This window comes from Rhododendron vialii, chromosome 11a, assembly GCF_030253575.1.
Source record: "Rhododendron vialii isolate Sample 1 chromosome 11a, ASM3025357v1".
In the NCBI taxonomy this organism is placed as follows: Eukaryota; Viridiplantae; Streptophyta; class Magnoliopsida; order Ericales; family Ericaceae; genus Rhododendron; species Rhododendron vialii.
In genome coordinates, this window is record NC_080567.1 from 32805698 (window position 1) to 32818435 (window position 12738).

The window sequence follows — 12738 nt, forward strand, 5'->3', positions numbered from 1 at the left end:
ACTACTTACGGATTATGAATTTAGAGAACCAAACCAATCCATAAAATTCATAAAACCAAACCAATCCAAACCATTCAAAGGCGGTTTGGTTTCGGTTTTAAACCGCGGTTCGTTTAAAATTGAGATATCATTACTATAAACTATTTTAAGTACTTAAAATTGCATAGATAACTTAAACTAAAAGTTATATTGAAATTAATATATTAAAATCATCAAAACTCACTAACATCAATCAATTAAATAAGAATAGAATACATTAGAAAGTAAGTTACCGAGATAAAAGAGTAGGAAATCACTTTACTAAGCCCAAACCATGTATGCTTAGCATAATGAAATTGTAGGAATAGGAAGTTTAGGAAATTAATATTGAAAGTGAAAGAAAAGAATAGGGTGGTGGAATAGAGTATTAGATAAGGAAATTAAGTTTATTAAGTATATCTAAACAAATTATATACTACTATATGTGTGTATGTCTATCACACGGTTCGGATTGGTTTGGAACCAGAACCATTAACGTAAATCCATAAATCAAACCATTTAACACGGTTTTTATTTTTTTTAAACCAAGACCTAACCACATCATTAAAAAACCAAACCAAATTATTCGGTTTGAATTGGTTTGGACTGGATTCACGGTTTCATGGTTATTTTGCTCACCCCTACTTCTTCTGCATTCTATTTCCTCAAACAACTTCACTCACCTTCATCCGCTTCAACCTGACTAACTCAGACCTTCAAGATCAAAACGCCAACATAACAACATTCGGAAATGCCACTTTCTCAACCCAAGGCCTCCAACTCACCGATCTGGGGCTGAGCCAAGTCGGTAAAGCAACTTACATCGATCTCCTTCACCTTTGGGATAGTTTCACTTCCACTCGAGACTTAACAGATTTCTCTACCCATTTCGTTTTTGTGTGCGATTCGGAGGGGCGTTCCAATTTTACCAATGGTTTCGCCTTCTTTCTCGCTCCAAATGGGTCACGTTTCGAAGGTGGTGGTGCAATGGGCCTCCCACTTAAACAAGGTAATTGGAGAGAACCCGATGGCCCTTTTGTTGCTGTGGAGCTTGATACGTTCAGGAATTTTGACGGTTGGGAACCGGAACATGTCGGCGGGTATCCTCATGTAGGTATCGATGTCAATTCTCTTAAATCTAATGTTTCTGCCATTTGGCACGCTGACATAGAACATGGGATCCAGAACGAGGCTTGGATTAGTTATAATTCAAGTTCAAAAAATTTAAGCGTAGTTTTTACTGGATCTGATACCATTAATTTAATTATTGATCTGAGGGATTACTTACCTGAATGGGTGACATTTGGGTTCTCAGCTGCATCAGGGTTTTCGTGGTATGAAAAAAATACTGTAAAATCATGGGAATTTAGTACAAGTTTGGAAATTGCATTAAATACTGAAAACAGGAAAGAAACAGATCCAGTGAAAACAGGATCGACAAAAATCTCCCTTGGCGCTGTGGTGGGATTGGTTGTCGGTTCGGTTGTTTTAGTTGGTGGGTTTGTTTTGGTTGGATTTGGCTTTTGGAGGAGAAGTACTAGAGGAAAAGAAGAGGATGAGTTTCAAATTGAGATGTCTTTGGAAAATGAATTTGAGGCTGGTGCTGGGCCGAGGAAATTTTCCTACGGCCAATTATCTCGGGCGACAAATAACTTTAAGGAGGAACAAAAGCTTGGAGGGAGGATTTGGTGGAGTTTATAGAGGTTTTTTGAGGGAGTTGAATTTTTATATTGCTGTCAAGAGGATATCGAAGGGGTCAAAACAAGGAATAAAGGAGTACGCAGCAGAAGTGAAGATCATTAGCCGGTTGAGGCACAAGAATTTGGTGCAACTCATCGGTTGGTGCCACGAAAAGAAAGAACTACTCCTTGTTTACGAGTTCATGGAAAATAGCAGCTTAGATTTCCATCTCTTCAAAGGGAAAAGCTTGTTGACATGGGGGACAAGGTATAAAATCGCCCAAGGTTTGGCCTCTGCATTGCTCTATCTGCACGAAGAATGGGAGCAATGTGTAGTGCATAGGGACGTAAAATCAAGCAATGTGATGTTGGACTCCAATTTCAATGCCAAACTGGGAGATTTCGGTTTAGCTAGATTTGTCGATCATGAGAAAGAGCTCCAAACAACTGCTTTGGCTGGGACCATGGGGTACTTGGCACCGGAATATGTGGTAACAAGTAAAGCTAGTAAGGAATCAGATGTCTACTGCTTTGGAGTCGTGGCGTTAGAAATAGCTTGCGGGAGAAAACCCTTTGTTATGAATGTGCCAGAATGTCAACAGGGATTGGTGGAATGGGTTTGGGACCTCTATGGAACGGGAAGGTTACTCGAAGCAGCAGACCCGATACTTGGCCCGGATTTTGATGAACGAGAAATGGAACGATTGATGATTGTTGGTCTTTGGTGTGCTCACCCGGATCACAATTTCCGGCCTAAAATTAGACAGGCGATTCATGTGCTTAATTTTGAAACTCTTCCGCCCATTCTCCCACAAAAACAGCCTACGCTATCGTTCTTTCCTCCTCCATTGAACACCACCAGTACTAGTTCTAACACCAGCCAAAACAAATACTCAGGCTATACTTCCAACACAGATTCTTCCAAGTACACCTCATCTTCTACTGCTTAATCATCTCCCTCTATATCACCTCATCTTCTACCTCATCTTCTACTGCTTAATCATCTCCCTCTTCTACTGCTTAATCATCTCCCTCTATATCACCTCATCTTCTACTGCTTAATCATCTCCCTCTATATCACTTTTTGAATAGCATGTAAGCTGGTTCGAATTCAAAAAGTACGAGTAGTCCATATTTCTTCATATACGTCTTGATTGTTTAGATTTCTTGATACTTGTTTGGCATTGTATAGATCGGCTTCTTGTTTCAGCATTAATGTAGGAACGCAGATCTAGGCAAAACTGTGACGCATACGAACATGTATTAAACGGTTCCGGATACAATTATGTTGGAATATGCGTTTTAAATTTGTATTCCTATACTTTTATTTTTTGATCTCTAGGTTGGGAATTAGCTTGCTCTTCAATAGTTGTAACGTCTGTTGCAACTGCTTCTTCTTCTTTTTTTCTTTGTTTGGAAATCTTCGTAGTTTTCATGTACCCCCAGGTCCAGGAGTACTTGAGATAAAAACCATTCCGTTATGAGAATCAACGTAAGTACCACCCTGTCAAATTTTGGTCTCTCATCGCTGTACCATTTATTCGAGTTTTTAATAAAATCTTGTTACCTATAAAAAAAAAATGTAAGTACAGTAGGAGGTCAAACATATGTTACCTGGAATGCGGATCGATACGAGGAACAGGAACGGGAACACGGTACCACATGCTTAAATTGTGGTAAGCTAGGAGTAGGCTTCTATAGATAACAAAACTAGAACTTCTTCTAGGCGATAAACATCCAATGCGACTAATTAAACAATGTTTGTCAAAAAAATTCGTACAAAACATATTTCTAGGAGTATAAAGACTGAATTCTTTATACTTTCTCCCACCGAAATTTCATTCTCTCTATTTTTACCATTATAAGTTGACAATCTTGGGAAAATTAAGGGGATCACTTTGGATTGCTAAATTTATTGTTTTGGAACGGTTGGGTACCATGTTTTGGAACGTTCCTACCAAAACGTAATTCGCTAGGGTAGTAGAGTTCCCTGGTAACATAGGGACAAACTTTGGAATGAAAGGGGGTAATTACGTGAGGGCTGGAGTTGCGTTTAACCAATTTTTCTCCTCAAGGTTGAATTTGATGAAGGGAAGGAGATGACCTTAACATGTGCAATACGTCGAACATCTGCATTGCAGGAAATACACAATCAATGGATCTAGGAAATTATTTATTTTTCATGAAAACCAACATAGGCCCAATGAAAGTGAGGTCCTAGCATGGATGGTGGTCTTAGGTCTACTATTAAAATAGATCCGCAAATTATGGGCGGACTCATACTGGATTCGGCAATCCGCATGTTAACGTGGTGCGGCACTAAATTGAGATGGACTATTTGCCTTTAAAAATTGGGAAAAAGATGGTTCAGGACGTGTTTTCATAATTAATACCCGCTAAAGACATACTGAGAACATTTCTTGTTACTGAAAATGTCCTTGGTCAGTATAAATTATTAATACACATTCTTGGCCATCATTTTCCTCTTAAAAACTACCGTTACCTAATTGGAATCGAGGCAGTAAATTTAGAATGAACATTTGAGGGGCATACGTAATTATTATTTGTGGCTTTTTGCTGAAACGGTAGTAATTATCAAAACACATCATTGACCGTCATTTTCCCCTTAAAAATTACCGTTACCTAATTGGATTCGAGGCAATAAATTTAGAATGAACATTTGGGGGACATACATAGTTATTATTTGTGGTGGCCCGTGATAGTGGACGGTGAGATTGATCTTCTAAAATTAATCGAGATGCGCGTAAACTGACTCGGATACCTGACTTATCAACACTTAGATCTCTTTCAGAACAGCTACAGAAAAAATTATTCACTGCAACAGTACAACTTAATAAATGTAAATGAAAACGAAATAGTTGAAGAGTAGACTTCAACTTTCCCTTCAAAATGGTCTATAGTCTGAAATAAAATATCGTCGGATGACTCCACTGATGAGATTCTATTACTGGATATGCTTTAGAATCTAAATCTTAAGATTGACACGCAAACCATACTTTACAGAGGATCGATCATTTCTGAAAAGATCAATAAATTTAGGAAAAATTAGATTGTTGACACGTGTCCTTATAAGAGTTCTCCGCGGCAAAAGGAGTAATATTTTGATTAAAGGAACAGCCAATTACAAATAATAATCAAAATAGAACAACTCTCCTTTCCAACAACTTTAGGGCCACTTGACCCCAAAGGTAAGCGTGTGAAATAGCTATGGGATGAGGCTGTAGGATTTAGCCCAAGATTGGTGTAAGTTGGTCCGGCCACCCTGCATTTCTCTCATTTTTCGTTTGAATTTCGATGATCTGAGCCGCTCAATGTGTTTAGAACGTGATTTTAAGGGTATTCGCAAGGAATCCGGAAAAAAAATGACCAGGAAGGGCTTCATCCGAGCAATTTTTGTTTGAACCGTTCGATGAAGGGCTTCATTCAAGCAGTTTTTATTTGAACCGTTCGATAAAAAAACAAACAAAAACTGCTTGGATGAAGCCCTTCCCAAACATTTTTTTTAAAATTTATCGGTGGTATCCTTAAAGTCATGTTTTGAACACATTGAGCGGATCAGATCATCGAAATTTGATCGGGAAAGGGAGGTTCACATTTTATTAAGTTAAGGTGGTCCTTAGGAGAATGAGACTGATATACATACATATACAGGGGCGGAGCCAGGATTGTCGATGAGTGGGGTCGAAAATTTGAACCATGTATGATTCACTTTTTCTAGTTGCTATCTGAAAGGAACAATCAAATTAACAAGTTAATCAAAAAGTAGATATATATTAATAACAAGAACAATGAAATGCTATTCACGTTTTGGGGATTTTTGTGGATGGAAATTCTATTTTGATTCCTCTTTTTTCCTAAGCACAAAACCCTTATATATGGGTTGGGGCAAAAATGAATTTTAAAGGGCGGTCAAATGAGTAAAATTTGGGTGAAAATTATTTCAATCTCTAAAAAAAATTGGGAGGCAGCGGGGTCAGCTGCCCCCCGACTCTTAATCCTCCGTCCCTATATATATATATATATAGTCCATTTCTCGTAAAGACCACCTTAATTTAATAAAATGCGGACCTCTCTTTCTCGATAGAATTTCAATGATCCGAATCGCTCAATGTGTTCAGAACGTGATTTCAAGAGTACTCGCGAGAAATCAGCAAAAAAATGACCGGAAAGCACAAAAACAAAAAACACCAATGGTGATACCCTTTGACAACTTTTGGTGACAAAAAATTGGTATTGACACGGAATACACTTAACGGTGACAAACAATTTTACTGCTTGTCACCGAAACTCTTTGGGTGACCAAGGTAAATAATGAGGAGATTTGGTAACAAAATATTTGTCATTGAAGACAAGTTTCGGTGAAAAGTATAAAGTTGTCACCGAAAGATCCGAATTTTCGCACTCCCGGGCTCCAACTCATTTAGGCGCACTGTCTAAAAGTAAAATGAAAATTTTTACAAGCAAAACAACGTCGTTTTGCTTGTCACCAAAACCCAACTCTAACTTTCCTCTTTTTCACGCAGCCTCCCTCCTCTTAATTTCCGCTCAAAGCCAGGAAAAAACCCAGTGCTCTCGCCGTTCTCCTCTTCTCCCTCTCTCTGCATGCGTTCTGGATTACGTGTATGACCAAGCCCTAGTTTCTCTCGCTCAGATATTGAGTAAACGCGAAAAAGAGCCATGAGTAAAGCCCTAGTTTTTTTCTTTCAGATTTGCTATTCTCATTTCATTACGTTTCTCCCCCGTCCTCACTACAGACCACAAGCTCTCCTTCTCCGAAAAGAAGAGAGAACGCTGAATCAAACTCTTCAGGTATGAAACCTTCTCTTTCTCGCACTTCTGTGTACATTTTTACCTATTTGCAAAGAATAGGGCTTCATTTGAGTTATAAAACTAGAAATTAGGGATTCATTCGGCTTAATTAGGGCTTGATTTATGTTTCCCATCCTCATCTGCTCTCTCTCTCTCTCTCTCAATTGTGTTTGAAAGTTTCGTCAACCGCGTTCGAGTTTTCCAGGGACGGTGTCGTGGCGTGGTGAAGATGGGTCCAGTAGGGCTGGGTGAAGGTGGGTGGTCGACTTAGGGTTCATTGTTTTGATTTTGCAGATTGATTTGGTACTTTTCATTTTCATGCAGAGAAAATTTCCCTAGAGCTCAAATTGCCTCTCGCCCATTCATCTCTGTTAAGTCTCTCTCTATCTCCTTCGTATCCGGCTTTTCACTCACTACTAGTGTGTGTGTGTGTGTGTGTCTATATATATATATATATATATATATATATATATATGTCCCTCTCTCCCTATATGTTTCTCTCTCAATATTTCTCCATCTCTGTTTCTTCTCAAGCAGATTTGGGTTTCATTGTCCGGGGTGAGGTTTTAGTTAGGGCAGTCAATTAAGGGAGGGAGGGGTCGTGGGGAATGAGGGTTTTTGGATTTGGGTTTGGATTTGTGGCAGAAATAAAAGCCCTTACTTTCTCGATGGAATTACTTGTATGAATAAAATAGTTTTTGGAAATCTAATTCTATGCTAGCAATTTTGCTGGTCCTTTTTAGTACAGTTGGCTATATCAAGAATTTTCTAAGTGCCAAAAGGAGTGTTAAGCCAACTCAAGTGAATTGGGCTTTGTTTTCTATTGGCGTGTTTTGCTTGTAATCCTTAGGACTAGTGTTTCGGTTATTATGTAACAACACAATGATCAGTTTTCTGCTAGGGAAAGGATCAAAGGAATATTTCTATGTTAGCTTGCAAATGCGTACAACTGTGCATGCTCTTTTTCAGTTGTCTTTCATTTCCTTCCTTTTTTGAGTGAACGGATTTATGAGATAATTTAGTTTATGATGTTGAACATGGATTAAACCTATTCATCGTAGTATCTTCAGTTATAAAGGATTAAAAGGTCCCAAATACTGTGTTTTATCAAACTAAGCATTAAGGATGACCATACTAAAGCAATTTGGCTTGCAATAGGTTCACCCAACATTGATTTTTATAATTTTTATGATGAATGTATTTTAGCTTTTGTTCGTATCACCTTATGGTTCTTGATTACTTTCCAACACTACAACAAAAATTACTTTGTGCGCGCAAAAATCTGGACACGTATGTGTCCAAAACAGTCCGATACACGTGGAGGTTTCTTGAGGGGCCTCGTGCATTGGATGGTTCCAGACACATCTGTGTGCGGATCTATGGCACTTAATTATCTGCATGTAGCATTGCTCGTAGTTGCATATGCTTGTGTAACAGAGGCTAGTTAGGTGTCCTGTAATGGTAACACTACAACACATATGGCTTTTTATAGCATAATTTTATAGCGCTCTTTTACTTATGCTATCATAAAGAAGCAAGTGTAGCGTCTGTAGTGAGAAAGGAAGGAAACCCCTCGCGCTGAAATACAATAGCGTTTCATTAAAAGCCTTCAACAGCGTTCCGCCAAAATTATAGGCGCCAAGATTAGAGCCCAAAATCGCACACCCCTTGTGAAAATTTCAATCGACATCTCAGTGGCGTCAAAACTCCCAATCGTTTCGTGCAAACTGGTGGAAGATTTCTCAAGTTGGGCGAATTGGTGTTGGCTGATAATGGATCGACCATGGTATTCTAGGGTTAATCCTGAGTAGTTGGCAATCCCACCCAATCTTTTCTATTTCATTTTCCTGACTTTGCTAGGGTTCTCCTACTACAGGTTTTCATTCAACAAATCAAGTGGGTTCTTCTCCTCATTGACAGATTTTGCCTGTACAGGTAGTGACGTGCAGAAGTACGCCTTCCTTTACTTGTTAAAAGGTTAGAAAGACATATTCTAGGTTGGATTTATAGAGCATGATATGAGTATGCCAAGTGCAGGGTGATGGTGAAAGCTATCTTAACTCCGCTACCATATCGTTATGAACTCAATATCTCGTGAATGGCATTGTGGAGCTATGTAACATGCTGTCTTTTGCAGGGCATTGCAATTTGACAGTTTAATTGTTGGCTTTTGCAGGGCACATTAATTCTGTCCTCTTTTTTTTGGGCTATGTCAATCTTTGTTTATTCTACCATATATGGGTCAAACAATTGTAAGACCTTGCCTGCTGCTGTCCTGTTCTGTGAGGTGCAGCTCCAGGAAAGGGTTGTATCCTGCTGGCATTCTGCTGCCATTCTACTGTTCTGCTGGCTTTCTTGCGCTGCCATTCTTTTGTTCTTATCTGTACAATAGTCGTGCTAAGGGTTCAATACCTGCATATGAACGTGATAGATGTGGTGGGAACCTTTTGCAGGGCCTTGGAATTTTGAATTGAACTTTAGCATGTGGTACTCTTCTGAATGTTGCCATCATGATCGATTTGCATTTGAGATCTACATTGGAGCTTAACTTGAATGTAAATGTCCTTGTTAAGGTATGTAATGCTCTATTTTGGAGTTCATCTGATATCCTTAAGTCATCCCATGTTGGGGATTGTCTGATTCCTCACATAATGAGAACTCGTTTCATTCCTGCATCTTTTGGTTGGAGAGAATGCTGAGCTAATCTCATACTTGTTGTTCATGTAGAATTAATGTGGTCCTTGCTTTGCGCACGAGGTGTGGTGATAATTTGTGCACCCAAGGTAGAGTCATAAGGGTGTAAAAACTAACTTGTGTTGGACGTAGGTTTTGAAAATTTCTCAAGCCTGCGTCATCCTGGCTTACAATGATCTCAAGCCATATAAAGGGTGGGAACCTGGGTGGATTTTTTATGGGCCGCTAGGTCAGTGTCTAGCCCCACTCCCAACCTGTAAACACAGTATGAAATGCTTTGTAAGTAAAACAACATTTAATACATCATACAACTAGGTTGTCCCAGTAGTGGTCTTTTAACCAAACTTAAATCAAATTTACATTTCCCGTAAAGTTTGACAGCATGTATGCATTTGTATATGGCTTCTGTGTAGTATGTTATGGTGATTATTAGCTGGTTGTTTAAAAATTTGCCTTAACTGGGCATGCTTCTCTCGTGAAGTCCCTGTACTAAATGGTTCCAAGTTGCTCTTAAAATTTAGACAACTGATCTTCCAAAATTCTCACGTTTTACTGTTATATACTTTTGTATTTTGACTTTCTTTGTAGAAGTGGAAGGAACATAAAGTAAATATACCTTGTAACGGATCAAAAAAAAAAATTACCTTGTAACACGTAGAGTGAACATTATGTAATGGATATCATGTAGATTGGAGTCAAATTCTCTGTATTTGGTGATTTATCTTTCGTTATGAATGTCTCTTTTTGATAAGGGGCTGCACAAGTCTGTTGTTCCATTAAGGGTGTTATAGACCGTAAAGGTAGCGACTGTAGTCCCTCATGGAAAGGTATCTGGTCCCAACTAAGATATAGGAGTTGTCCAACAAAGTTAAACAAGTACAAGTTGTGCCAATTTTAGTGGGTATCAGAAATTTATTAGTCTAAAGATTGTTGCAATATGTCATGTACAGTTGAAGGAATTCAATTCTTTCAGCACGTCTCCGGTCATAGTACATATATTAGCGTCCTAGTCCATTTTTGGCGTCTCATTAGATTCATTTAAATAGCTTCCTTTTCAACCATCATTTTCATTCTTTTTACACCCATGTCATCAAATTTAATGCCTAAGGTAATACCTTCTCTGATGGTGTTCTGAAGTTCCTCTGCTATTCTGTCCTGTTGCTGCTCTTGAGTACGTACCAAAAATATAGTTATCAGCTTCATCTTCCATTCCCTCATTGCTATAGCATGCTTCATATTGTTGGCTTCTGGTTATTCTCTTGGCTGCACTTGGATTTAAGACCATTGAATTTGTCCAGGCTTGTGAAATAGAAAGCCTCCTAGGTAGTTGGTAATAAAGCTTGAATTAATGTTGTTCATGTGTCGGACACGTGTCTGAAGTGTGTCCGGAGCGTGTCCATGTGTCGGACATTGTTACATATATAATTACTCTTCTTCTTTTTTTGCAATTTTTGTACAAGTAAGTAAGGAGATGAAGTTGCTTTTTGGAAGCTCACCAAGATGGAGTTGAAGACTTTTTGGTAGTTATTTTTGAAAGCTAACCAAGATAGAGTTGAAGCCTTTTTGGTAGTTAAATGAAACACTTGTTTTGAGTTCTTTTTGGATATGGATGTTTTGTAGTTTCGGTAATGTTAAGTTTGAAGCGGTTATTGTTGGAGGATGAATGTTTTGAAAAGTTTTGAAGTTGGATGATAAATGTTGACTTAATGGATATTTGATTTGAATGATATTTTGCTTCTTTGCAATTTAAGTTTTGCCAAATTGAATTATAAGATACGAAAAAATATGAAATTTAATTTGTAAGCAGGTGAAAACAATATATGAAATGAATTGTATTGCTGCTAAAGTCCTATTTTTGGTGACAAAAGAGATTTGTCACTATTGTGTGTCTACTATTACAAAATGTTATTGGTGACACACAATCGGTTGTCATGGTCGGTACTTTTAGTGACAACCTTTGACACAGAATAATCACTCTTCTAAGACAATATGGCGCTGTCATTGTTACTATCAGTGACATAATCATCTTTATCGCAGAAAATCTCTCTTTCGTGATACCACATTGTTGTCATTGTTACTTTCGGTGACAACTATGTCACGGAAAATTTGTCTTCGGTGACACAAAATTCTTGTCACTGTTAACATTCCGTGACAACTACACAATTTTGTCACCCTTGACTTTCAGTTTCATGGATACAATGATACCTCTTCTTGTGTCACTGAAGATAATAGGTGACAAAATTTGAACGTTTGGTGATATTTTTACATGTCACCAAATGTGTTTTTTGTTGTAGTGAAGGGTTTCATCCGAGCAGTTTTTGTTTGTTTTTTATCGAACCCTTTCCGGTCATTTATTTTGCCGATTTCGTGTGGGTACCCTTAAAATCCCATTCTGAACACATTGAGCGGCTCGGATAATCGAAATTCGAATTGCAAATGGGAGAAATGGGGAAATTCTCATTTGAAAATGACCGTATATATATATACACACACACACACACACACACAGAGTTCGGATCCCATAAGGGATCTCGAACGGTGCTATCCTGCGGGACTCCCCTTTCCCGAGTAAATTTCGATGATCCGAGCCTCTCAAAGTGATCAGAACGTGATTTTAAGAGTACCCATGAGAAATTAGCAAAAAAAATGATAGGGAATGGCTTGATCCGAATAATTTTTTATTGAACGGTCCAATAAAAAATTGCTCGGATCAAGTCCTTCTCGATCATTTTTTTTGCTGATTTCTAGAGGAAACTCTTAAAATCACATTCTGATCACTTTGAGCGGCTCGGATCATCTAAATTTGCTAAGGAAAGGGGCGTCTCACACGGTAGCACTGTGCGGTATCCTTCATTGGATCCATAGTGTGTGTGTGTGTGTATATCGGGGCGGTACAAGGGACACCTAAAAAAATATCCCTAAATCTTAATCTCATAATTCCTAATCAATTTTTATGATCAGAACCATTCAATATGTGCAGAATGTGATTTTAAGGGTGCATGCGACAATTTAACAAAAAATATGACCGAAAAGTACTTGTTTTGTATAGTTTTTAGATTTAGACATGCATTACTTCTTTGTGTTGCATGTCTAAAAATCCATCTAATTCATTTGCAAGTTTCGACTAGAAAAGATTGATTCGGTTAGCTAAGTTTTATCCAAAGGCCTTCTTAGATGTCGAGCTTTGGGCACTTCTGAATCAACTAGAGAATTTCATCATGGATGTGCGTTCTAGTGAGGAGCTCTTCAATTTGAAAGGAATTAGTGACCTTGAGCAAAAGATGGTTGAGACCCAAAGAGATTGGCATACTCCTTGATTTATAGGCTTCTTACTTTGGCCCTTTTTTTACCGATTGCGACTGTCACAGTAGAGAGAGCGTTTTCCGCTATTAAGATTATAACTAGAAAAGTGAATTACACATAGTTCAAATTTCCGACCTCACTTATTGCATGGGGGCCACTTGGTTGGGATGCCTACTTTCTCGTGCTGATGCAGTCCTGCTCGTGGTCCTTTCTT

General features: G+C 38.4%; 1 pseudogene; it reads left to right on the forward strand.

The window, feature by feature from the left end:
• Positions 1–1355: 1355 nt before the first annotated feature.
• On the forward strand, positions 1356–3038 carry LOC131308413 (L-type lectin-domain containing receptor kinase IX.1-like; annotated as a pseudogene).
• The last annotated feature ends 9700 nt before the right edge of the window (positions 3039–12738 follow it).